This window comes from Meriones unguiculatus, chromosome 8 (assembly GCF_030254825.1).
Source record: "Meriones unguiculatus strain TT.TT164.6M chromosome 8, Bangor_MerUng_6.1, whole genome shotgun sequence".
NCBI lineage: Eukaryota > Metazoa > Chordata > Mammalia > Rodentia > Muridae > Meriones > Meriones unguiculatus.
In genome coordinates, this window is record NC_083356.1 from 59,462,528 (window position 1) to 59,484,653 (window position 22,126).

At 39.2% G+C, this 22,126-nt stretch overlaps 1 protein-coding gene and 1 long non-coding RNA gene across 12 annotated transcripts in view; one reads left to right on the top strand and one right to left on the bottom strand.

Annotated features, from left to right (window-relative positions):
• The window catches only part of Oxr1 (oxidation resistance 1), a 423,086-nt gene that overhangs the window by 70,971 nt on the left and 329,989 nt on the right, over positions 1 to 22,126 (bottom strand). The window lies entirely within an intron of this gene.
• On the top strand, positions 112 to 10,678 carry LOC132655830 (uncharacterized). The gene is made up of 3 exons (XR_009593709.1): positions 112 to 250; positions 7,992 to 8,156; positions 10,328 to 10,678. It is a non-coding gene; the product is annotated as an uncharacterized LOC132655830 (long non-coding RNA).

The following is a 22,126-nucleotide window of genomic DNA, read 5'->3' on the forward strand; positions in this document are numbered from 1 at the left end:
TTCGAGCCGTCCCCCCCCCCCCCCACCGTCCGGACCCGGTGGAGCGAGCCTGCGCCCCACTCCGCCTCGCCCCGCCCCGCCCCGTCCCGTCCTGTCCGGGACACAGCCGGACTTTCTGGACCGCCGGGCCAGGGAGGACCCTTCGCCTGCTCCCCGAGGGCGAGGTGGGGCCCGCAGCCCGCCTGGACGCTCCCCAGGACTTACAGACAGTGCAAGGACCTAGCAAAAGTTTTGCTGAGGGTGTTGGAAAGTACGTGTGTATGGGGGTGGGGCGGGACGGGGGAGGGAGCGTTAGCCGTATAAAAACTTGCACCTAAAAAAAAAAATTAATAGCGAAGTGATAGATACTTTAAATGTTACGACCGCAGTCGCAGTGTCAATAAGTCAGTGGCCATGTTTAAAGTTCGCTGAGAGTTTATGAACTTCTGCTAAACTGACTGCAGGAATCCAGTCCAGTGGAGGCTCTGATGAACAGATCCGCTTTTTAGGTAGAAGGGATTGAGAAAGACCAGTCACTTTTGACACACACTTACTACTCGGTTTTGCTTCCTGTGAGATCTGGTTAGACTTTTCATGTCTGTTTATAGTTTTCCCGCAAATTAAAGGAGCCCTCATCCTTGGAATCACCAACATATTACAGTATCTGAGGAAAAGTTGTGAAGTGCTCAGGGCTTTGCTAAGGACTTTGAATAATGAAATGGAGAATTTACTTCCAGTTACAAAAGTACTAAAGATAATCCCTCCTGAGGCTGCTGTCCTCTGATCAATGTTTTTAACCGGTTGACTCATCTCTTTCCCATGCCCTCGCCATTATCAGCGGAAATTCTCACTTGACTGAATAAACTTCAGCATCACCTTTATACCTGGTTAAAATATAGAATGTGCGGGCCTCCTCCTAAGAATGCCTAATTTACAGTGTTCATCACAGAGAAGCTAAAGAGACTGCATTCTCAACAAGCACTCATATGTTCAAAAACATACTTGGTGAAACATGCTTGATTTAAAAACTGCTCCAGCCTTCCTTCTCTTAAGGACGTACTGCTTAGGCCGTTTAATGGCAATGTTTCTCATCCCCAAACTGAGATTTTCAAGTCTTCTTGAACAGAATCAGTGCCCTGGTAAATAGTTTCAAAGAGCTCTCTGACTGTCTGCCTGTGAGGATCCATTGCTTGGACAGTCTGTACCTAGATGACGGCACTCCCAAAACTATCTGGCTTGGCCTGGCACTCTGATTTTGAATTTCTAGACTCTAGACTTATGTAAAATAAATGTTTGTTATCTATAAACCGCCCAGGAATGGTACTTCCTTTTAACATCCTTACTTAGAACAGTCATTAGTTTGTTTTGGTTGTATCTGAGAATTACATTTCAGTGGAAGGCATTACTCAGTTCAGTACCTTCCCTGGGTTCTTTGAGAGTCACAGCATACAAGTAAGGTTTGGTAAACACAGGCCTGCAATTCTGGCTCTAATGCAAGACTAGGCAAGATTAAAAGTTCAAAGCCAAGCTGGGCACCTTACCAAGACTTGTCTCAAAATAAAATTTAGAGAGAGGAGGGGGAGAGAGAAGGAGAGGGAAGAGAGGAGAGGGGAGGAAAGAATGAGAGAGTTCTTCAAAAATATTTTTAAAGAAATTCTTGATAATATGAAATTACCTTTCTAGGTTATGTTTTCTCATTAAATTGACTTGCTTTGTGACTGGCATAAGGAAATAGTGTTTGAGTTCTTACCACTCGTACATCCAAACAGCAGGAATCTGCATTCTACTGTTTCAAATACAATTTTACAAGAAGTTAACCCCACCCCCATTTTTGCATCTGTATCGCAGAAAGCAAGAACCACTGGACCCACTGCTTGTCTTACTGACTGAATACTTTACAAACTTGACTTAAATTCTACTAAATCTGACTATCTTCTTTATAATCAACCTCTTGTCCTATGTTAGTACCAAATTCATCACTCTACATGTTACCTTGCCTTCTACGAGACCCGGAGAATCATAGCCCATCATATATGAATGCTCATTTTTCTTCCCCCTTTTTCTCATATTCTTCTAACAAGTTTCTTTCCATATTTTTACTCAGAAAGAGGGCCTTACTCTTGTCCCTGCCTACCCTTAAAATCTATTTGATCTTGGTCTTGTTGGCACTATCTGCGACATTCCAACCTGTGACTCCTCTATTCTAAGTCAACAACATAAATTTCTGCTGTCCATAAAAAATAAAAATAAAAATAAACTTTCCTTCTGTACCATACCCACTTGCAGGCTACCATTTTGCATTAAAAATGGTTTTTAATGTATCATTGCTGGCAAATAATTTACATACCATAAAATCCATCTATCTAAAGTATAAAAATGACAGAACTATCACCAAAACTTTTATCTTTAAGCACTTCTATTATGTGAAAGTAAGTCTCCTGTTTGACACTCCCCACTCTGCTGGCTGCCCTAATCAACCACTAATATACTATGTATAGACATTCGTTTATAAACAACTCATACAAAGAAATTGTATAATACTGATCTTTGCTGTCTGGCTTCCTTCACTTCATGTACCATCCCTGGTGATACATGCTGCAAATGTGTCTGTTTATCATGTGATGCTCCCCTGTACAGAGACAACATTTACCCATTCATCAGTTCTTGGATATTAGGATATTCCTGATTTTGTGGTTATCATTAATAATCATGTGTCTATGTATCTAAGTTTCTTTGATGACATACTTCAGTTAACTATATACAAAAGAATGTTAAAATTAGTTTTTTTAAATCTACATGTTGATATGTTCCTTATTAAACTTCCAACTATCCTCAAGCTCATTTGACATTTCAAGATGATACAAAGTGCCAATTTAAAAAGAAGCAAAAAGAGGAACAAAGTTGGAGGTCTTTTATCTCCCAATTTCAAAAGGTAATATAAAGTTACATATTGTATATTGGCATTAAGATAGACATATAGATCAATGGTATAGAATTAAGCATTAAAAAATAAGCTTTTATGACATACTGGCTTTCATCAAGGAGGCAAATGCCATCCAATGCAGGGGTGAGGGAGGGGGGCAGCGGTGGGTGAGGGGACTGTCTGCAACAAACAGTTCTGGAATGACTTTCTCCTCGCACCAAACACACATGTGAACTTGACATGCCTCAAAGAAACAACGAAAACCTTTAAACTCTTAAAGTAAAATAGAAAGTGTGAGAAATCTTAAGTTTCTTGGACTTGGCAAAGGACACTTAGCAGTGATACCCAAAGCTCATATAACCTAAGAAAAGCTCCTTACTTGTAGCCAATGAAATGCAGTTAGCTGCCAATAAATAACCAGTTTCTTCTATTAGAAGAGTAGAGTCAAAAGCACTTTAATAGCATTTTGGTAACAGTGAGTAGAAATTACTGATTTCTACTCACAAGACAGGAGGATAAAGTTGTGAGGATAAAGTTGTATTTCCTGCAGAGGGCATTTGGCAGAATCCATACACATGTTTTTTGTTTTTGTTTTTAAGCATAACCACTTTGAGTCAATAAGCAAACTTCTTATGATGATCCTATTTATGTCTGAAATTATAAGGTTTTCTGTTTAATATAGCAAAATATTGAAAGCATTTTAAATGGTGATGAACAAAGAAATATGATGTTTATGTACTCAAAAATTAAAAACCATTTGTTTTTGCTGGCCATAATAACTTGTACCTGTAACACAAACACTTGGGAAACTGGGACAGGAGGATTACTGAAGCCAGCCTGGGCTACACAGTGAGACTGACTGAAGGAATGAAAAGATTTCTTGGTATGGTTAATAAAAAGAATCTTGAAAAAAGAATTTATGGAGGAAAACTTCCATTTTGGAAAATGAAACAAAGTATATATTTCCACATATAAAATTTTGTTAGAACATATAAAAATCTAGTAACCTTGGGAGTTAAAGACTGTAGTCTCAGCTATTTGGGAGGTTGAAGAAGTGAAAAAGTTAAGTTTGTCTGTCTTACAAAATAAATTCAAAGCCAGGTTGCACCACTCGATGAAACTACACCTCAACACACACACACACACACACACACACACACACACACATACAATATGTAAAGGGATGAGGATATGGCACAATGCTATAGTACTTCCCCAACATATGGGGCCCTCACTTCAATCCCCTGTATCAAAAGAAAAAAAAAATGGAAGAAATAGAAAGGTAATTTTGGTACTTTCTGGCACAAGTAACTTAGATTAGGGAGGAAGAAATTTTCATTGTTGTACAGTGTTTATTCATAATCTATTAAAACGTTTTTATAAGTTTAAAATACTTCATTGAGTGTGTTCTGTCTTGTAGGAAGTGGTGATATTATGCAATGTTGAATTAACTGTTACTCAGTTCTCGTCAAAAGTATTTAAAGATAAAAAGCCGTATTTCTTAGTCACTAGTTCCTCTGCAAAGAGTTTAATCCATTCTTTCTCTGCAAGGGTAATCTTTACATAGGCTTGGGTGACGGGAAAATAGTATTTATGGCCCAGAATGCAGTGCTGCCTCAGTGCTAAGCACAGGCCCCAAGACCTGCCATAGGTCCACTAACGTGCAATGGGAAACAGCAGACTTGACCTTTCTATCCTTTGGACTCCTTACCTATGAAATAGAAACATTGAGAAGATTTAATAAGAAAACATGAGCCAGGGCTGAGGAGACAGCTCAATAGTAAGGCATGTGCTATGTAAGCATGAAGAACTCAGTTCAGTCCTCACCATCCAATGAAAAAGCTGGCCATAGTGAGACATACTTTAATCCAGTGCTTTCATTGATACATGGGTCCTTGGGCCTTACTAGCCAGCAAGTCCAGCCTAAGTCAGGAGTTCCAGGTCCCAATGGGAGACCTTGTCTTAAAAAAGAAAGTGTATAGTTCCTAAAAAGCAACTCCTACCCTACCACACATGCATGAATACACACATACACACACATACACACACACATCTTCCATGTGTGTAGGTGATTGCCTGAAGCATATTAGTACCATAGTAAATGTAAGTTATTTTATAACTTTTAGTATAACAACTTATTTTTCTTTTTTATTAATTATTATTATTTATTATGATTTATTCACTTTGTATCCTGGCTGTGGCCCCCCTCTCTCAGCTCCTCCCAATTTTGCCTTCCCTCCCTCTTCTCCCCCTATGGCCCTCCCCTAGTCCACTGATAGGGGAGGTCCTCTTCACCTTCCCTCTGACCCTAACCTATCAGGTCTCATCAGGACTGGATTGTCTTCCTCTGTGAACGGGTAAAGCTGCTTCCCCATTAGGGGCAGGTGATCAAAGAGCAGGCCACTGATTTCATGTCAGAGACAGTCCCTGCTCCCCTTACATTTAAAGGGAACCTTTTCAATGCAAGAAATAATAGTATTGGAAACTAATCCATGGTCTGGAGCTCAGCAGTTGAGAGAGCTTACTCCTCTTCCAGAGGACACAAGTTTGGTTCCCAGAACTCACACTGTCATCTCATAATCTCACAACCAGAACTCACACCGTCATCTCATAATCTCACAACCGCCTCTAACTCCAGTCCCAGTGGATCTCACGCCCTCTTCTGGCCTCCAAGGGCCGCTGTACACATGCAACATACAATACTTGCAAACACGCTCACACATACACATGCACACACACACATTAAAAATAAGAGAAACAAACACAGAAGCCATCATTCATTACCTTGGAACTCTGTGCTGTGGGTCCAATCTTAAAGTAATTATGGCATATGTAGAATTTCCAATCAGAAAAACGTTACTTGTGAAAATGTGATACAGGCTTTCACCAGAAAGTAAATTTTACTCTCTTGCCTTAAGTCTCAAACAAAATGGCCATATTTCATTCTTAGAAAGCAAGACTATTCTGTCTTCTCCTTAGTGATATCTTGCCTCATTGAAATCTAATTTTCACTCGCATTTAAAAGGGGGAGGGGGGAACACATACACATGATGAAACAAAAATTCAGTGAGTATTAGAAGCTATATAGTGGTAAGTTTTCATCTTTTGGCAAAGTCAAGCCTCTGGTTTCTTTTGCATCCCTCCTTGACTCCTGTGTGCTTATACATAATGCATCCTTCTATAAATGTACACTGGCTTGGGCGAGTGTGTACGTAGACATGTGTAGCTCTCTTTTTAAAGCACAAATGGGACTTTATCTATTGTTTAACTTTAGTTATATTGAAGCTTTTTTATACTAAAACATGTTAGAGCAACTTCATTGGTGATGTACTTTTGGAACTGAATTTACTACAATCTCTTGAACAAAGCTGTGTTATAAGTTCCAAGAGTATTCAACTATATGACATTTACTTAACAAAAAAGATAGTGTGAAAAAACTCACAGAAAAGCATTCTGCTCATTGGTTGGCATCGTGTGTGTGTGTGTGTGTGTGTGTGTGTGTGTACTGAAATGATTAGCTAATTAAACAACAGCTCCCTTACATTCCCCAGAATTTAAGGAAAGTCTCCTCCCGCCCCCAACATCATTAGAGGAAACACCGTTCTCCTGATTTTGGAAATGACATTGCAGTGTCTATTGTTTAAATAATGTCAGTACTTCTCTTTAAGTACGAACGTTTCACCCTTTTAGGGTGTCTGCAGATCAAGCCTGTGTCTCTAGTGTGTGTCAGCAAATGTTTTACCACCGAGCTGGATCCCTAGCCCACCAATAAGGCAATTTCAGCTGATAGCAGTGACATATAAAAAAACAGTGATGAGGAGGAAACTAGAAAAATCGTTCTGATTTTATTATTCTACCAAGAAGTGATATATTGAATCATTTAAAAAAAAACTGTATCTCCAAAATATACTGGTTTGTGCTTTTCCAATTTTCTTCCTGGGTTGTTTATGTTTTACGGAAACTGTCATCTGATTTGTGACTCTGCTGGGTTGATGAAGTCATGGTTGATATCCTGGTGATCCTTCCTCAGCTCCCACCCACATCATTAGTCAATTACATTTTTTCAGTTCTCCCAGTGCAAGCTCATATCTTATCTTTTTGTGATCCTGACATCACATGGCTTTTCTATTAATAACTCTTTCCTGGCATTCTTCCTGGATCACTGAAACTATTAGGAAAAGATTCGCTGCTATGTTCATTACTTTTTCAAAATACTTCCTAATGCCAAGGAAATTATTGGATCTTGGAGGAGAAGTGGGACCTGAAAGCAGAACAGTACCGTTTTTAGAATATATAAACATCTTCTCTCTAATTGAAGTACCTGAGTGCAGTACATCTGATGGCAAATCTTTAAACGAAATGGTAAAATTCAATTCATGTTCTCATTAAAAGGCTAGCCGCATTAATAAACATAGAAAAAAAACCTGCACCCTCAAGAAATCAGACTGTGCTAGACCATCCACCTGGCGACCTACTATGGCATAGACATGGCGGCACTCAAAGTGATAGAATCAGTGAAACAGACACTATGCAAAGCTGCATTAGCCAACGGAAGCATTAGCCAACGGAAGGCTTCTCCTACACAACCAGCACATCAAGATCTGACAGTTAACCTTCAGCCTGACCTAGTCCCCAGCCACACTGGTTACCCTTGACTTTAACTCTTCTTCTTTAACACCCCCTTTTCCCTCTCCCCCACAGAGAAAGGGTTGCACATACACATCTTGTCAAAGAGGAGGCGCCCAATGTGTCAGAGAAAGACAACTTACTTAGCTGTTAGCACGGTTAAAAGCTTTAATATGGTTCCAGTAGAGTAGGGAAGGATATGATGATACTGCCCTGCGTTTATAACCATTGCCATCCCTACTATACACCAAGTCACTTTTTTTCTGAACATTAAAAATAAGCGTTCTCACTCTTGTCAGAAAACCATTTCCATGTCAGTGAAGCAGGACGGGGACCTAGCAATACCATCATTAAGAATTATTAAAGCCTAGGTCACAATAATTCACATCAACTTAACATAGAATTATTTCTGTACTATTTTTACATCCTACTGAAGGTAATAATTACAATTACATAATTACAGCCTTAAATACTCCATACCTGGAATGAGGCAGCTTCTGGGCCTTCTGGATCAATTTCACTCAACTCATTGAGTGAATGCCAAGGGTATTCTATCTCCCCAGAGTTGTGAGAACTCAACAGAAGAGTTTAGGATCCTCATCTCCGGGGAGGAGTGGCATGCTGTGAGGTAAGCATTCCAGTTCCCTTTCCTGCAGGTGTCTGTCTGATTCCTTTGGTTGTAGTACGGAGGGTGACTGCCAGTGGACTGCATTCACAGTCTTGGTGTGCTGCGACTCTACGTCCTCAAGACCCTCCTTTCTGCTCTCATTCCCTTCCCTCTCCTATCAGATCTATGTTGGGTCTTTTCATATTGCTCTGGATTACTGTATTTATTTAATAAACTATTCATACTTGTTACACCATAAAAAGCTTAGGAAAACATTTGTAATATATTAAATACCTTATTTTAATGTTAATTCAGACACATTTTAAAGTTACATGACATTTAATTATAATTAGAGATTCTCAAGGTTAAAATGATTAAAAATACTTTCCCTGCCTTTGGATTTGTATTTTTTTTTAATGAGGAATATGAAAACTGTAAAGGGGAGGGCAGCTATAATTTAGGGAGAACTAACTCTGTTACCATTATTTGTTGCTCCATGCCAAAAATCCAGGATTCCATTTTTACCCTGTAGGATTGAAGCCATAATTCCCCCTTCAGGGGAGACAGTCATGGAGCGGGTGGGACCTGAAGCTGGTGGTGGCCCAGCCTCAGACACGCTGGAGTGTAGGAATGACATGAGCTCCCACTCATCTCTCCCGGGATGGGAAGAGTGGAAGATCAATGTTTTATTACCATCCTCCTTTTGTAAGCGTGTGGAGCATGCCAGCTCCCCACCACTCTGATCCAAACACCAATGAAAACAATGCTAATGATACCAGGAGAATGCACCAGAAATGCCAGCATAAGGGAAAAGAAACACAAACCTGGACAGTGAATCCTTAAATGATCTAGCAGTGACAAGAGAGCTTTGATTTCACAGCAGATCTAGTCTTATATTTACTTCTCAGTCTCCCCAGAAAAAAAAAGCAGACATAGCAATACATCCACATGCAGAATTACAGTCTGTGCTATGCTAACAGGCATACAGGTAAAGCTGACCCTTCGGCTACCCCACAAGAGCAGCAGGGAAGGCCCCTCCATCTCTCCCATCCTTCACCAAAGTTCTCAGCTCTCAACAGCATAGTGACAATTACTGATTGAACTGAACAAGGACTGGCTGGCTGTCCTTTATACTTGCTTTTCTAGTTTCTTAGCAATCAGGAAGGAAGGGGTGGGGGTGAGAATCTTAAAATATAAGGAAAAATTAAAACATTGTTAGGAAACTGGATTGAGATCCCTCTGCTAACATACAGCACGATATGTGGACACAGGCATCCTTTCTCATTAAAAACCACAGAGTGATCTTTCTGGCTTTTCACTTTCTCCTCTTCAGTCCAGCCCAATATTGGAGACACGTAATCTTTTTTTTTTTAACAAAATTATATATTTATTTTTGAAATTATAATTTTTTAATCTTTTTTATTGTTTATTATTACATTTTATTAACTCTGTATCCCAGCTGTATCCCGCTCCCTTATTCCCTCCCAATCTCACCCTCGCTCCCTCAGCTTCTCCCTGCCCCTTTCCAAGTCCACGGATTGGGGAGGACCGCCTCCCCTCTCGAGACATGTAATCTTAAATCCTCATCTTCTCTGCATTAAATACACTTGTTCACAGTACTTCCTGTTGATAATGAGAATCAGCTATGGGACTTTTTTTTAAAGCAAATTCCCTAGGTCTATCTAGACACACTAATTCAAGTAATTTAGAGTGAGAACTCATAAGTCTGTATTTTTTAAACTATTGGATCAGTCTTCACAATTCTGCCAAGTGCTTTTACATGTTTAATTTCAACTGTACAGTAAATTATAAAATTATTCTGGCAGCCGCTGAGCAGAAATTTCCTATATGCTTTATACACATCTTCAAAGAGAAGTCAGCCTTTTACTCTCCAGAGTGACGCTGCTCTTGCCTCAGCACCCAGTAGAGGAAGTTTTCCAAATGGTGCAGAGGCAGGGCATCAGATCGTAAGTCATCAGCGAGTCATTGTGAAGAACTGAAAATATAATCAATAGTTCACTAGGAAATTAAGATTTTATTCTACAAGTCACTGAGGTTTAAGACTACATTTAATACTGTAACTGAAACCTAGCTTACCCAGAAAGCTTTCAGAAATTGTAGTTTGCATTAGTAAATCCTATGCAAGAAGAAAACCTAATTGATGTTCTCAGCCTAATACATTTGTTTTTCAGGCACATTCTGCCATTTCCACACTCTGAAGAATATTCTGAGATTGCAAGACTGAAATTGAAATTCTTATGTATGCCAATAAAGATCTTCTTAATGTATATAACCGGAAACAAACCAACAAAGAATCAAAATAAAACGGGTAGAGTGGAGAGGCACTAAAGCTGAAAAGAAATTTATCAGTTATCTGTGATATATTGTAAGATTTTAGTGTCCAATCACCCAAATTTTCTCAATAAATACCTTTACAACCTGAAAACATGAATTTGAAGTTAATACATATGTTTGTTTCTATATCAGAGGCCTTTCAGAACTATAGCCTCAGTTTGGGGCCACAGGGGATGTCTAGAGCTGAAAGCCAAGGTCGTCTCTGTAAGACATTACTAGCAGCCTTAAGGTCAGGCTTGAGAAGGGCTGGTATATCTGCCTCAGCTCCATTAGCTCCATTAGTAGGCTAGGGAGACGAGGGCCAGGTTGGTGCAGACTATCTCCCACGGTAGTAAGAGCAGAGCCAGAAGAATCCAGGGCTTCCCCATAGGAAGTGCTGACACTTCAAATGTCCATCCACATTTTACTCAAGATTAATTGTTCTGTTCCCAGTCCACCCAAACATAGGTGAAGTGCTAGAGTGACCATGGTTATCCGATTGTGAAATGCAGCTATGACTGTTCTGAAGGATAGGTTTATTGAAATTTAAGTATTATTTAAAACAAGAGCAAACGATGCCTATTAAGGAGTCTATCTATGTGCAGAGACGGTATAATATCATGGACAGTGGTAGCCACATTATTTTTGGACTGAACAAATTTAGATGTATTATCTTCTGATTTTATCTATTGCTGTATACCAAGAAGTGGGAAACCATGCCTAAGGCTCCAGTTTGGCATTATTGTGACACAACTATGCCTGGTCATTTATGCATTGTCTGTGGCTGCTGTAGAGCTTCAGAACAGAGATGGCAAGCTGAAAAAAGAACTTACGACCTCAAAGGCCTGAAGTCTTTACTCTCGTTTGTTTCAGAAAAATTTTGTTACCTGTCTGGTCTGCTGAGATCACCGTGAAACTACTTCATCCATAGTGTCATTTTAATGTCCCTTTGGGTTGAATCAACCACAAATATGCCCCCGTTGTTCAGGGAGATACTGAATAAAATAAAAGAGAGTGATAAGGAAGAAGGTTTAAAAACAACTACTCTGGAATTGACAATGATTTTCTTTCATTGGATACTTTAAAGAAGTCTGAAAATACTAGGTGATGAGCTTAATTTATGAACAACAAGGCAGATTTGTTTAATGTCTACTGTGTAGAAGAAATTAAAGTTTGGAGTTCAAACGATCACTGTCTTCCTCTCATTAAATTATTATTATTATTATTATTATTATTATTTTATTAATTTTGTTTTGTTTTTTTTGAGACTGGGTTTCTCTGTATAGCCTTGGCTGTCCTTGGACTCACTTTGCACACCAGGCTGGCCTTGAACTCACAGTGATCTGCCTGCCTCTGCCTACCTGGGATTAAAGATGTGTGCCACTGTGCCTAGCCCCTCAAATTATTTCAACCCTATAATGTTTCTGTATCCTTCAGTTCGTATTCAACACCACTTTCTGAAAGTTGGTTTGAAAGTGAAGTATTCCCTGTAAGCTAGTGTTTCTGGTCTCCAGCCACTGGAGCCGTTTGTAAAGGTTCTAGAATCGTCAGGAGGTATATACTCACTGGAGGAAGTGACTCACTGACCTTGAGGTTTTATAGCCCTGCCCAAATTCCTGGTCTTTCTCTGCTCTGAGTGTGAGTGCTCTATGACTAACCAGGCTTACACTCCAGCCATCATACCTTGCATCCTGTTGCCATGTCTTTACTGATGGACCATATCTTTCTGGAAGTGTAAGTCCCCTGATTTACTTTGGTCAGGGTGTTTCATCCCATCACCATGGAATGCAGCTAATGCACCCAGATTATTCACAGCTACAGTCTGGCATGCTTCTCTCCTCCAGACGGAGAAGAGCTAGCTGCTACCCAATCTCATTTATCCTAAGCACATAGCAACACTGTGTTTCTTGGATTCCTTTTAGACTGAGGTTCTTAAGAGACTGATTTCTTACCCTAAGATGGATTACAAAAATGGTGTGTGTTGTTGCCAGCCCCATCACAGAAGAGCACCAGGTGGTTCAATGCTCCTTTTCCAGCTACGAAACATGGCTGAGCCACATGCTACAAGTAACACGGACACTTGTAGTGGTGTAGTGGTGTAGTGGTGCATACCTGTAGTTCCAGTGCTTGGGTGCAGGGGCAGGTAGATTAAGTCTGCACTTAGCCTTGGCACAGTTAGCCGCCCTTGCCTCAGACGGGAGGAAGAGGATGAAGCCGAAGCGGCCAAGGAACTTGGAGGTGAGCCTAGGTGCACAGATCGACCTTTAGAGAACCACTCCTCACTTAGCTACTCCCAGGAACTGCAAGCTTAGCACGTTGAGAACTGAATGCAATACAAACTTCCAATATTTTATCCCATAAATATATTTGTTACAAGGTACAGTATACATTTGCCAGATATATCACTTTTCTTCTAAATGTATTATCAAAGTGTCTGTGGTTCTGTAGCCACATATGAAAATTCTCAGTAACTCCGCTTCCTGGACCAAGGAGTTGGCACTCACACACAGTAGCTGTGAGTATCCCATATTCATATCCTCCATTAATCTTAGTTTATACATTTCTTCAGCCTGACACTTCAGTTCTCCTTAGTTCAGTTCATTGTTGGTGACTGCAAAGAAAGCACCATGGGAATTAAACTTTGCCCTTCTAATTATAATGTAAACAATGTACAGCTTCTTCCAAAGAGATTCTCCCTGGTCCTGCCTGTCTGGTGCTAGCATGTGACCTCCCCTATGCTGAGTTTCTTCTACATACTTAAAACCTCACAGTTGGCCTTGCTAACATGCATTGAAGAGTTTTCTGCCACTGTTTAGTAATTGATTCATACCTGGCAATGTGTCATTCATGCTTATGTTACTGCTATGAGCAAGTTGAGCAAATACCTTGTCAAAACACAATGGTTTCTTCCCATTTTCCTTTCTTATTACGGCTGCCCACACTTTCTTTCAAGAGCTTGATTGTTGCTGGTGCTGTATTTCTTTAGTTCTAGACTTTAAAATTAGATTAATATGTCTCCTCTTTATTTCCTGTCTTTCTGTAGTACAACAATGAAGGCAGAAATTTTCCCTTTTAAGACTATGGTCGGGGGGCGGGGGGCTGGTGAGATGGTTCAGAGGTTAAGAACACTGGACGTTCTTCCAAAGACTGTTGAGTTCAATTCCCAGCAACCACATGGTGGCTCACAACCATTTATAATGAGATCTGGTGCCGTCTTCTGGCATGCAGGCACACATGCAGGCAGAACATTGTATAAATTATAAAGAAATAAATTCTTAAAAAAAAAAAGACTATGGTATGGTGCTCAGGTAGGGTACTGTTGAGTGAACGGGAGAAATACTTGTTGTTGTTCCCTGTGTTTTACCCAAGATGCTTTCAACAGCCCCCAAATCAGAAGGAATAAAGATAGCTTCCTTCCTCTCTTCATTACTAGATCACCAATTATTATGTGGTATTTTCCACCAAGGTACTCAGCCTTTGCTTACATATTTTGGGATACCTGACAAGTTTTAAAAAGCCCACATTCATGCCACACCAAGATCCATTAAATATGGACTTATCTGTTGTTGGTCATAGATATCCAGCAAGAAACTTCTCAGATGACTTCAATGCACACCTAATATTTAGAGTTCTTACAGGCTTCCTGTTATGTCTATTTCAGCTCTTTGTCTTGTTAATGAAATGGTGCTCCAGAGAAGAATGAATATGACAATACCTCCTGAGGAATCACTGGCTAGGTTCATATGTCTTGTTTCCTATGTGGGGCACTGCACTAAAGGTTGCACATCTTGTTTCCAGTATAACTCACATTGTCTCTGTGAAGGAGGTCATAGAGCTGCCCTGTGCAACCAGGAGATCAGGGTCTGTAAATCCCAGGAAGGAGACAGCATCGGGTGGGTCAGTCAAGAATGTCCTGTGTATTCTCTTTTCACTGACACTCATAGCATAGGGGTTTTCAGGTACGGTGTTTCACTGTCCACCCAAGTAGGGCTCTGGGATGAACAGGAGCCCTCTTCATGGGACATCTCAGATAAACAGTATTTGTATGGCTCACACCTACACCAAAAATGTCCTTTACTGTCTGGAATTCAAATTCTACCTAGGTGTCTCCTCATTTTACTTATTAAGTATGGCAACTCTTCCTACAGAAATGATGTGGTAAAACCTGGAGATCCTGCTAAAGAAAGGATATACTGCTAGAACTCAACCTGCTAGGTTGAGGCCAAGGATGCTGCCAACAATGACACAATACTCAGATGCCCCTTCAGTGTCCAGATTCAAATTTCAATAGAGCCCACACTGAAAATACTGCTGGAGGAGATGTGAGGAGAGATTAACCACTCTTCACCACATCCTGTCCCCAGGAACTTTTATGGCATGCCTTAAGAAAGGCTTATTTTATCCTGCATCTATCTGGTCACATTATCTAACATCCTTAACACTTGCACTTGCTGTGCTCTGCCTGCAGACAGCCTCCCTCCATTGGCTTTCATATCTACTTCACAGAGATGGGGAAGGGGTGCCACATTGCTGCTAGTTTAAAACATGTCTTTCTCTGCTTTCTCTTTCATCTTTATGTTTTTTTTTTAATCTAATAACTTTTGAAGCTTTGTGGTTCCATTTAAGACACCTCATCTCTGATGTTCTCTTTACACCAATTGAACTTAGCTGCAATTAGCACAGCGGAATCTGGGACTGAAAAAACGGTGTGATATATGTCCATATGTTGAAGGAAGAACATAGCAGTGTGAGGAGTACCTCCCTGTGGGCAGAGTGGTACTTCTTTGGCTACTAACATTGAATGTGAACACTATTAATATGATACCATGTATTTAATAGGTCTAAAGCTACACTGCCACCTATGCAGATGCTTTCTGAAAACTTCACCTAATGAAATTTGAAATGAATTTTTCTTCTGTGATTGCACTGAAATTGGGCAATGGCTTGTAATGAATAAAGCTAAGTAAATTTAACTTTATTATATGCATATATTTTAGTTTGATTTGGGAACTTGTAAAAGTATGCTGGGTCCTCTTTCAAATACTATGTTTAAATATGGTATGTGTTTGGTTAACATTTTGAAAAACATTTCTTTAAGAATTTGTGTTTAAACATTGTCTCATGGCAGAATTTGAACTTCAGAAGATTAAGTTTATTTTTACCAGATGTAACTTTAATACATGCATGTGTCTGAACATTGGTTTGTAAAGTAACAGTGGATTGTGCCAAAAAATGTTATAGATTGATTTTTTCTCAACGTAAAGATTACGTGCTATCGAATTTCTATTTATATCTATCTGTGCATGTAAGTGTGTGTGTGTGCCTGTGGGTATGTGTATCGGTGTGTCTATCATGTGAATGTGTGAGTGTGTATGCACCTGTGTATGTGAGGGTTTGTATGTGTGTGAGTGTGTTACTGTGTATTCGCCTTATGTTAGTGTTTTCGTGTGTATCTGTGGATATGTGTGAGTGTGTGCTCATCTGTATGTATGTGTATGTATGTATGTGTATATGAATTATTTTTAGACAGGGAGTTACTGTACTTTAAAGTTGATATACTTATTACCTCCCCTCCCCCAAAGCAACCATGAGTTTAAGATAAAATAAAACAGAGCTTAACGCATGTCACATGTAGAAGAAGGAGGTGGTTAGTGGGAAATAAAGAAGAGCAGTGGGAGCTGGGGTGAGGGCTGGGACATGGAAAAGTCCAGAAGAGAACCAGCAAAAATAAAGTGTGTATGAAATGCCATGGTGAAAACAATTGCTAAGCTTATTTGAAAAAATTAACAAATATAAAACAGCTCTATCCAGAGGCCTGTATACCCACCCTTAAGATCTCCACGAGTATTATCTGTTTAAGCAGAGGACAATAATCTTAATTATCATGTGTATTAGTCAGCTTCCTCTTGCTGTAGAAAAAAAATCCATGAAAAACAAAAGAAATTTTCATCTTTGGCTAAATTTTCAGAATTTAGTCAGCGAATGCTTAGACTGTGGATTGCAGGGAAGAAGGACATCGTGGTATAGAAATGTTTGGAGTGAAACTGCTCAGTTAACGCTCATTAAGCTGATAAGATGAAAAGGAGAGAAGAGAGGAGAGAGAGGAGGAGAAAAAGGAGAGAAGGAGTAAAACAAGACACATACTACTTCTCCTACTTCCCCCCAAAAGTCCTGCCTCCCAATAGCCAATTCAGCTGTAAGTTCATCAATAAAATATGAGGCAAGCACTTTCATGAATCCATCATTAGAATAGATGTCCAGTATTAAGCAGCTAATATCTGCTTATAAGTGAGTATATGCCATGCCTGTCTTTCTGTTTCTGGGTTACCTCACTCAGGACAATCTTTTCTAGTTCCATCCTTTTCCCTGCAAATTTCATGATTTCCTTGTTTTTAGGGAGTCTTATGGAAGAAGGGGAGGGGGTAGAAGGACTTGGAGGGGACAGGATCCCCACAAGGAGACCAACAAAGCAAAACAATCTGAGCCCAGGTGGTCCTGCAGGGACTAATGCACCAACTGAGGACCGTGCATGGAGAGGACTTAGACTCCCTGCTCAGATGTAGCTGATTGGCAGTTCAGTCTCCATGTGGGTTCCCCAGTTAGGGGAGCTGGGGCTGTCTCTGTCATGAACTTGGTTGCCTGCTCTTTGCCCCTGGTACTGCGGCCTTACCAGGCCACAGAGGAAGAGGATCCAGGCAGTCCCGATAAGACTTGATAAGCTATGGGCAGTTGGCAGAGAAGAACTCCCCCTTTCAGTGGGGATAGAGGGAAGGAGGGAAGGAGGGTGGGACTGGGAGTACTTGAGGGAGGGGGCTTCAAATGGGATATGTAATGAATATTGTGGGGAAAAAAAGTAAAAATAAAAAGCATCTATACCTGTAACTAAAATGTGCTGCTGTGGGTCATAGAATTTATATTCTACAGGAGCTAATTTGCATTTTTGTTCTTTGCGTAGCTAATAACAATGCAAAATTGTTCTTGCTTATAAGTAAAGGCATTCTTTTCCATGGAAATTCTGTCCAATGAACACTGAAGTGACTTTCTGCCAGTGCTTTTTACCTGAAAATTCATTGCAGTGATTTCCATCTATAAATATGTCCATTTTATAGGTTGTTCTTTGGATTGTCTGTATTATTACTGGCTTCCACATTAGGAAGGCAAGCCCAGTGTTTATTTAACATGTGTTTACTTTTATGCCTTGATCTTCCCATGAGAGGAGATGATTCTTGAGCTGTATTACGTTGTTGTCTTACTTCTACATAGAACCCATTTAAATGTGCACACGAATGCTCACTTACATGTCAGTGCATATATTTAAGCTTTTTCTTTAGCTGTAATAACTTTTTCAAATAGGAAAAGGAAATAAGATTGCAGACATGTTACTATATGTTCTTACTTTCAGTCCTTAAATTTTGAAATGCTAAATCACACTGCCTCACAAACCCATCCACATAGGTAGAAACATGTTATCTCTCAAATATACCTGTATTTTAGAAAAATATTAATAGTAGCAAAGAGGCCAGCAATGCTTATTATTCTAATTACAATTTTCTACATGAAAATTAAACATTGTGCTGCACAAGAGACAAACGAGAGACTGAGAGAACATGTTTGTAAATGTCAAAGGAATGACTTCCCAGGTAGGCGGATGCTATTCTTGTCAAGAGATCAGAGACAGACTATAGACTGGACATTTGCTGGGACAATACAGAAGAGGGAGATAAAAACAAACAAACAAGTGTCTACAAACTTGAAAATCACACATGTCTAGGAATGTGGCTTCCTACATAGGAAGCCTGAGGAGGTGGTATACCTGCCTAAGGATAGGAGGCAGCACTGAGTACCAGCAACTCTGCCTTAGGGTGGGATCTAATATTTTCTCCACTCGCCTGCTCAGTTATTCATTTGTTTCTTCTAACCTATATTTGTCTAAATAAAAATCTCAGCTCTTCTAGATCAGTGGTTCTCTGCTATGGCTCTTTAATACAGTTCCTGAAGGTGTGTTGACCCCCAAATAATAAAATTATTTTTGTTGCTACTTCATAACTGTAATTTTACTACTGTTACAAATTGTAATGCAAATATCTGTGGGTTTTGAAGGTCTTTGGTGACCCTCAAAGGGGTCATGACCCACAGGTTCAGAACAACCATTCTTGATTATTCCTTATAGTCCATAGCAATACACTAAAGCATAAGCATCACCCAAGGGCAGCTGCTTGTATCTGAGATGAGATGAGTTCCCGAAGCAAATCCATGCTGGTACGCTGCCTCTCTCTGTCAAGCTAGGGTGCCTACCGCAGCAGCCAGAGCCTAGTGCTCCTACACGGGCAGCAGGGCGTCTACCTTTGGGAGTGTTAGATGTATTTATTTTCTGGTCTCTGAGAACTGATCTTGGGTTTCTAAAGAAGCAGCCTGTGGATCTACCTATGTGCTCCCATAAATAGTGCCCGATAGTAAGTTTAAAGGGGTTTGGTTTTTAATAGTTTGTGGAATTAATTTTGACTTCTTTGCTCGAAAGAACAATGTGATATGCTTTATAGTGGGCAAGTACATCAAGGGATTTATATGCTGTTGAAAGGCTTTCTACATGACAAGCACACACCAGCTTGAAGGTTTCCAGTTAATTACATACTCCAAAGGCCTTAGTCTGTGTGTCATGCACATAACCTCAAAAGAATGAGATGAGTACAGGACTCCCTGGTAAATGCTTTTTTTCCATGAGTAGGTAGCATAAAGGTTCATGAGTGAGCCACTAAAGTGAACTGCCAGGAAAGCATGCCATGAGAAGAGAGGGAAACTCAGAGGCATCATCATAGATTGTTCAAGTTGTACCCATGGCATTAAGTCTCAGACTCATAGTCACATTCACAGAGCATAACACCTATTGTGAAACAATTTTTGAGAAAAGATGCTTGACAGATTTGTAAGGATAGTTTCTAAAATTGCCCCAGATCAAATGAATTCTCCTGGATTTAAGATACTTTGAAGAAAGATTTCTGGAAATAAATTATTAGTCACTCTTACTATATGAAAATTCTCTTTAACATGTATTTATAAAACTGCTTAGGCATGAAACTAATTTTTTTTAGTCCTTGAACAAGTTTATAGACAATTCTAACACACCCCATTGTGGCAGTATAGAATAAGCAATGGCGCAAACCCAGCAATTTTTAAGGTTTTGTCATGTTTGAATAATGTCACTGCTATCTTCTTTGCTGAAACCTCCGGAGGGAAACTCCAGACATTTATGCTTACCATGTGTATCTAAACTTTAAACATTTCAGCATCAATCCATAATTTTAAAGTATACTTAGTGAAATTTGTCCTTTTTCATTTGTAGAATTTAATTACTAACCCTTGACCAAAAGTCTCCATTGACTAAAATGCATGTTTCCTTTTGAGTTCCTAAATAACACAGCAGGCCCATGCCCCCACAGCTTAAGTCTCTAGATACTGTGACCAGTGTTTCCAAACCTTTTGTTATAAATCAGTCACTTGGTGTGCTTATGATTCAGGGGCTGCAGAAGGCCAGCCGTGGTGTGCCAGTGACAGTCTTTCTGGTGACACACTTGCAAGCAGCATCTAGCAAAGACCTCATTGGTCTTGTTTGTGGCATGCCAATGCTGGCAAGTGGGCCAGCTACCCTGTTTCTTCGTGCTTTTTTCCATGTTATTGTTTAACCTATTCTTCCTTCAAAACTGTTTTTTTAATAACAAATGATGATAATTCAAAGCTCGAAATGATTGCAGTTCACTTGCTTCCGTATGAATACCTTACAATATTGTGTGGTTGAATGAGCTATTCCTTCTCTATGAATATCATGCCTCTGCTTTTCTCGTGACTGAGGTGCTAAAGATCAGCTCTAGCACCAAATGTCTATGATTTAATTTCTGCTTCCCTCACTTCTTACATATACCACCTTACACTTACTATGTACATTTCTTCACTTGTGAATGGGTGAAATCATCATTCTTATTCTATATGGTTGCCATGAAGACATTACATGTTTAGTGTCCAATAAATGCATGTTTTTATTGTTAAGCCTGTACTCTTTCTTCTTCCAAATGTTTCAGTTATTACAGCATTTCTTTGAAGACTAGTGTTTTAACTCTTTGTCCATTTTAGATTCACCTAGAATGAGGCAGAACTCTTCCTGGCTTCTGTGTAGCATATATCACAAAACTAGGCATAATCTTGATAAGCTTTTGGATGTTTTACTTTTCATGTTTTAACTCCTCTTTCAGATTATTTGAGACTGTTTATATTTTACATCAATTCATCCAAGTTTCCAGTAGTTCATTATAAAATGTAAATAATAAAATATAATACAAAGTGTGTTGAAAACAATCAGCATAATAAAAAATACAAAACCACGGGAGTTTGATGTTTAATCATATATATATATATATATATATTGAATATATATATTGAATCCTTTATGAATTACATGCCTTTCTAGGTGTCAGAAAGGTAGTTTTGATGGGAAGAAAAGGGTTAAGTTAGAGAGTAAACTTGAAAGAGGTTATTGAATGTTGAACTTAGAAGTCTAAGAATTTCCTTATCTTTATGAAATAGTCCAGTGAAGTTTAGAGAGACCCTCCCCTGCAAAATAGTCTTGTTATTTGAAGAACGTTGAGACACTACGGAAGGAGGCTGAGGGTAATATGAGACAACACATGCATTCAGAACTATATGACTGACTTTATAACCACAGCAGATGATTGATGTGAATGTAAAATCTGCAATTGCAAGGTGAAGCAAAATTTGTAAATGCATCCCTTCTTTATAATAAATTCCAGCAGCATAGAATAACTGAAGAGTCATCCTCCATAGCTCAGGTGATCAGCACAGAAACAAGTTAGTCAATGAGTCCAACATTGTTTTACTCTTTTTCCTTGAGGTTTTTTTTTTGTTTTGTTTTTTTTTTTTTAGATATTTCTTACAGATCTGTGAATATATTTGTTCTATAGATTTACTTTCTTAGTGAAATGATATATGGAGAGTAGCATAAGAGGTTAGAATTGACAAGCAATACTGAGAGTAAAGAGACAGTTGACAGAAGATTTTGTAAGTCTATTACTTTTGAAGAGTTACTTGGGAGAGTTTTCACACTGCAAAGGAATAGAAAATGTTGTGACATCATCACAGTGCTGCCTGCTTATCATTGTGTGTTATGTGGATTACAGTATATGCAATTCCATGAACAAAGAACAACTTGAGACAGTAGGCAAACCACATCATTATCAACAACAACAACAAAAAGCAAAGACTTACATGAAAAAGAGCAGCATATAAAGTACTTTCCTTCTGTAACTGTCAGTCTCTTTAACCACCTACTTATTGTTCCATCCGTCTATTGCACTGAAGCCAAAATTTGGATTAATATAGAATAGGCACTAGCCAATAAAGGAAGCGTATCTTATTTGACAACTTGCTTTATTTTTGGACATTTAAATGCATTTAACCTGAAATTATTGATAAAAGCCAAACAAAGAAGGAGCTGGAAGAAGTATAATTACTCAAACACAAAACATTTTAAAAACATATTCTGATTTTAGGGCAAATTTGTTTTCCAAAATTCAGCCATTTAAAAAATGTCAGAAAGTGTTTTAATAATTAATTACTCAAATAATAGTAGAGCCTGTTTTATCCTAACC